The following is a 5,739-nucleotide window of genomic DNA, read 5'->3' on the forward strand; positions in this document are numbered from 1 at the left end:
CCCAACTCCATCCAAGGGTGGCGCAAGAAATGGCTCTATGTGCATGAAGAAAGCTCCGACTCAGTGGAGAACAATATCGCCCCTTTCGACGGAGGAGCCAAGATCCTTCGCCGCCGTTCCTGGGATACTGAAGCCACGGAAGATGAGAAATTGGCGACAGAGGCGCTGATGACTCGCATCCACCAGCTCCAGAACACCCGTGGCAAGGAATTGTCGGGTATTCAAATCACCGCCTATTTCCTTAGGATCAGGGTGCAGCCTCTCCAAGCTCGCAAAAATCCCCTTTGGATGTACGCCGGTGAAGAAGACGCTCGACAGTGCTCTCCAAAGACCTTCCTGTGAAGGATTTGGAGAAACTGATCCGAAGGATCTCGTCGCTCAACAAGAAGGATACTATTCCATCCTCTTGCCGTATTACGCCATATAGTGGCGCCAACCCCCTTCCCGAGGTAATTTTTCCTCTTGACTACTATATTGTCTTCTCGCGTTTTGGTATCTGTCGACTACTATCTTGCTAGCGTCTTTTTGCATAACTTTTTGTCGACACTCTTTGTTTTTCGCAGAACCACCCTGTTCTAGCTTCTCTTCCTCCTCTTCCTGAAGGTGGAGAAGTCGAAGAACGTACTGTTGTCGACGATGACAACCAGGGCACTTCTCACCCTGAGGTTGAAGTCGCGGGTTGATAACCCACAAGTATAGGGGATCGCAACAGTCTTCGAGGGAAGTAAAACCCAAATTTATTGATTCGACACAAGGGGAGGTAAAGAATACTTATAAGCCTTAACAACTGAGTTGTCAATTCAGCTCGCACTGGAAAAGCACTAGTAATAGGGGTGATGTGAAAGCAGCAGTAATATGGGAGCAAGTAGTAACAAGAATACGTTAGCCGGTAGCAGTAATATGAGAGCAATGGCACCGTAAAATAGTTGATACTACTTCCAATGACATGTAGAACGAGTATATGATGATGAAAGATGGACCGGGGTTCCCAACTATCTACACTAGTGGTAACTCTCCAATAACAAGTGTTGGGTGAACAAATTACAGTTGGGCAATTGATATGATTGAAATAGCATTAAGACAGAAGATCAAGATTATTAATCATGTAGGCATGTTTCCCATATATAGTCATACGTTGTAACATCCCAATTTTTAAAATTTAAAACCTCATGCATTGCATTCATAAGCATCATGACATCGTTGCATTTTAAGAGAAACTCAAAGTTATTTCAAAACCCCGAACCCTAAATGGCGTTATTAGCCACTTAGGCGTGTACGCGAACTTTGGTTTCAAACGTATTTTATTTTGTCTCAAATATGGTTCCATAGTGAAGCTCTTTTCACAAGAAATCCATCGATATCTCATTTGCATTTTTCGGAGTATTTTTGGGGCCTCAAATGCATTTTTAAAATAAGAGAAGAGGATAGAAAAAAAAAAGAAAAAAAGGGAAAGAGAGGCCGACCCAACTGGGCCAACCGAATGGCCCAGCCAGCCAACCCCTCCCCGCGCCCCCTCCCTCTCTTTCCTCCCTGGGCCGCACCAGGCCAGCCCACCCGGCTCCCCCCCTCTCCTCTCCCTCCTTCCCCTGGGCCGAGCCGACCCATGCCACCGGCCCAACCGCGCGCCTCCACCCGCACGCGCGCCTGTCGCCCCGCGTCGTCTCCAACCTCCGCCCGCACGCACGTACAGGCACGCAGCGCACAGAACCGCCGGCCACCACGATCTCCACTCGTCCCACCCCCCGCGCACCCCCCCCCCCCGTCCCAGGCCGCCCCCACTTAGCCCTCGCTCCCCTCGTCCAATTCCCCCTGCTCTCCCTCTCCATCCCGCCCCCGGGCTGCCCAAATTTCTCGCCGGAGAAGCTCGCCGCGCCGCCACCTTCGGCCGCCCTTCACCGCCGGCGAGGGCAGGGCCAAGCCACGCCGCCGCCCCTAGCCCCACCTCGCCATGCCACACCCCGTGCACGCCTTGTTCAGGCCGGGAGACATCGGGAGCGCCGCCGCCGGCCGCCGTCCGAGCCGCTCCGGCCATCTCCTCGTCGCCGCCACGTCAGCGCCACGCGTCGCCACGCGTGCGCCTGGTCAGCGCCACGTCGCCGCCACGTGAGCCCCTCCACTTTTTATTTTGTGTTTCTTTTCTTTCCTGTAGACAGATCTCGGCCGTAGGTTTTATGAAGATCAAACGGCTGTTAGTAGTGATCCACGATGAAGAGGTATCAGCCAGTAGTAGAGCGCCACATGTTCAGGGACACACCCTAGATTTCGTTTTAACACAGCAATTCGATAGTCCGCGCTTTGCAAAATTCATAACCAGAGCTCCGCTTGTCCAAAAATTACAAACTTTATACCTCTGGAATACTAAAAATATGAGGAACACTTTGGAACAATAAAATGTAGACTTATAGAAGTTTGAGATTCATCCATATTTAAATGCCTAATCGGAGTACTTCACCCATAAAATGAGATCTACATAACCTTTCCGAGTGATTCTTTTTGCATATGCTTGCAAATGGAACCCTATGTCCAAGTAGTACCAAAACCATTATTTGTCTACTGTACCAAAACACCTTTTTCAATTAATGGTAGTTGCCCTTCGCTAGTGCGACATAGATGGTTCGCAACAATACAACCAACCATAAAACATGACCTTGGCATCATGCATATAGTCACAACCAGAGATCATTAAATGGAGTGCACTTGTGTAAATATCATATGCATCTCATGTCTATGCTTGTGCATTTGTGTTGTGCATTGTGTTTATGGTGTTATGCATGTATGTTTGTAGATTGCGACCGTGACATACTGCAACCTTTGTGATTGTGAAGATTGCAACTCCTCCCGTTGAAAAAGGCAAGTGACACACACCAAAAGTCCCAGCTTTTAATTCTTGCACCGTAGTGTTTTTATAGTAGACATGTCTAGGGTTTATGCTTTGTGCTTGCTAGTAAATCCTAGTAGTTTAGCTACACCACTCCTAGACTCCCTTAGCCGCCATTAAATTTAGTTGTTACCTGCTATGCCATGGAAAAAGTTTTGATAGAGGTTAAGAAAAAAACAACTAAGTTTAATGAATTACCTGGGTGAATGGTGGAGTTATGGAGAGGGTGGCTGTATCAGGGGGCGAGACCCTGGTGCTAGTGCACACTTGCGGAAAGTCACCCAGGCTTAAAGAGATTGTAGACAAATCTTGCTCATTAGCTTTCCGTACAACCACATGCTACTATGGCTCTGGCTTGACAAGGTATGTTGTAAGAACCCGGATCCTAGGGGCCAGGTGGTGGTAGAGGGATACTGTAGGTGGAACGGGGCCCTTAGGGAATGGTTCGGGTGATTACACACAGAAGGTCTCGGCCACGGTCTGCACTCTGTCCTTTGAGCAAAATGTGCATCGAGGTAGAAGGATTGACCTGGCCATGTGGGTAAAGGTGTACAACCTCTCGAGAGTGTAAAATCTAAGTACTTAGCCGTGTCCCCGGTTATGGACAACTTGAGCGAACTGACAAGTCCTTGTTCGAAGATCTCCTCATCCCAATTTCTTAAATAAAATTTGATGGGTGAACAAGGGTAGGAAGGTACATTGGGGCTTTACCAATGTTACTATTAATTGGTACATTGGGGATTTACCAATGTTACTGTTAATTAGATTGAAAGAAAATGTTTTGATAAATGATAGGGAAAAATTGGCTTTATGCAAAATGAACCTGAGCTCTACCTGCCAAATGTGCACGTAGGTGTAGGATGCCTTTTGAGTCCACAAAAGTGTCCTTGCCAATACAATTCCAAATGTATTGATTCCTTCGGGCTGCAACGTTTGATGTTGCGGTATCCCTAGCTGCTGAAGAAGATGTTAGGATCACGAGTCTTTGCCCAACATGTCTGCCTGTGGCACCCGTGAAGGAAGAGGACTCCATGCTATTTGCTTTCCGCTTGATGTTGAACTCTGATTTATGTTTATGCTAGCCCTTGAGCTATGCAAGTTTTATCGAACCATTTTATTTCCGCTGGATCTTAGGTTGTAATGAAGACCTTTGCTACTTGGTATTTCATCTTAAACTGTGTGTGCTAGCAGTTCGATCCAGGGACTAGCACTAATGCACAGGGACTTGCACTTTTAAAAGTGAGGTCACTACATATGGTATCAGAGCACTGTGTTGCCCATAGGTTCGTGACCCTAGGTTTGGATTAGAAATAGGAAGACCTTAGGATGAAATTCCATCTTATCTATCTAATCTGTTTTCTATTGAAAAGAAATGTTTCAAATTGGTTTTCTTGTATTCTCGCCTATTTCATCTTCAAAACAAATCTTCATCTTTTAGACGTCCAATCTTTGACGACCTCAAGGAAGTGGAAGAGAAGCTTGAAGCACCCAAGATGGAAATAGAGTAGACCACCACTTTCTCTCCTTTATCAGACCAACGATATCTTAAAAACGCATTGATCATACCAAATTGTGGTATGACCATACTAGTTTGTTAGTGTTTAAAAAAAATTGCTTGCGCGATTTTATGGATTGTTTATTGTGTGACTTGTTTGTGCATGGGTAGAAAATTTTATTCCCTAGATCTGTCTGTCTTGTTTCTCATCTATGCTAAACAACCACAAATGCCGCCAAGACGTGATCCAACCCAACTGGTAATTTTGGAATCCCAAGGTGTGGATGTAATCCTAGGCATGGATTGGATGACCACTTATGGAGACATAATAGATTGTGCAAAGAGATCAATTACACTCACAACCCCAGAAATGAAGAGGATTCGTTTCAATTCAACCTTTGAGCTTAAAGGTAGTAAGGTCAACTCTCTTAAGGGGGTTAGCATGGAGACTGTGCTCGTTGTGAGAGAATACCCGGATGTATTTCCGGAAGAGTTGCCAGGAATGCCACCGGACAGAGAAGTTGAGTTTCTCATTGAACTATTGCCTGGAACTGGACCGATAGCCAAGAGACCATACAAGATGGATGTGGAAGAATTGAAGGAGTTGAAGAAGCAACTTAAGGAACAATTGGAAAAAGGTTTCATTCGACCTAGTTCATCGTCATGGGGAGCCCCTGTTCTGTTTCTGATGAAGAAAGATTCTAGCAAGAGATTGGTAATGGATTATCGATCACTCAATGAAGTCACTATCAAGAACAAGTACCCGTTGCCCAATATCAATGACCTGTTTGACCAACTGAAGGGAGCAAAAGTATTTTCCAAAATCGATCTTCGATCGGGTTACTTCCAAATGAAGATCGGAGAGCAAGACATACCTAAGACCGCATTCACTACTAGATACGGTCCGTATGAGTATACAGCTTATGCCATTTGGTCTAACCAATGCCCCGGCATATTTTATGGCCATGATGAACAAAGTGTTCATGGAATATTTGGATAAGTTCGTAGTAGTATTCATCGATGATATATTGATATACTCAAAGGATGAAGCCGAACATGAGAGGCACTTGCGCCTAATCATGGAGAAGCTTAGAGAACACAAGTTGTATGCCAAGTTCAGCAAGTGTGAGTTCGGTTGGATAGGGTTGGATTCCTTGGACATATAGTTTCAGCAGAAGGAGTCGCAATCGATCCGAGTAAAGTTGCAGTCTGTGACCGAGTGGGAATCACCCAAGAATGCAGGAGAGATCCGGAGTTTCCTAGGACTAGCTGGATACTATCGGAGATTTATTGAGAATTTCTCCAAGATTGCAAAGCCCATGACAACACTGTTGAAGAAGGAGAAGAAATTCATCTGGACTCGATG

The sequence above is a fragment of the Lolium rigidum genome, chromosome 3 (genome assembly GCF_022539505.1).
Source record: "Lolium rigidum isolate FL_2022 chromosome 3, APGP_CSIRO_Lrig_0.1, whole genome shotgun sequence".
NCBI lineage: Eukaryota > Viridiplantae > Streptophyta > Magnoliopsida > Poales > Poaceae > Lolium > Lolium rigidum.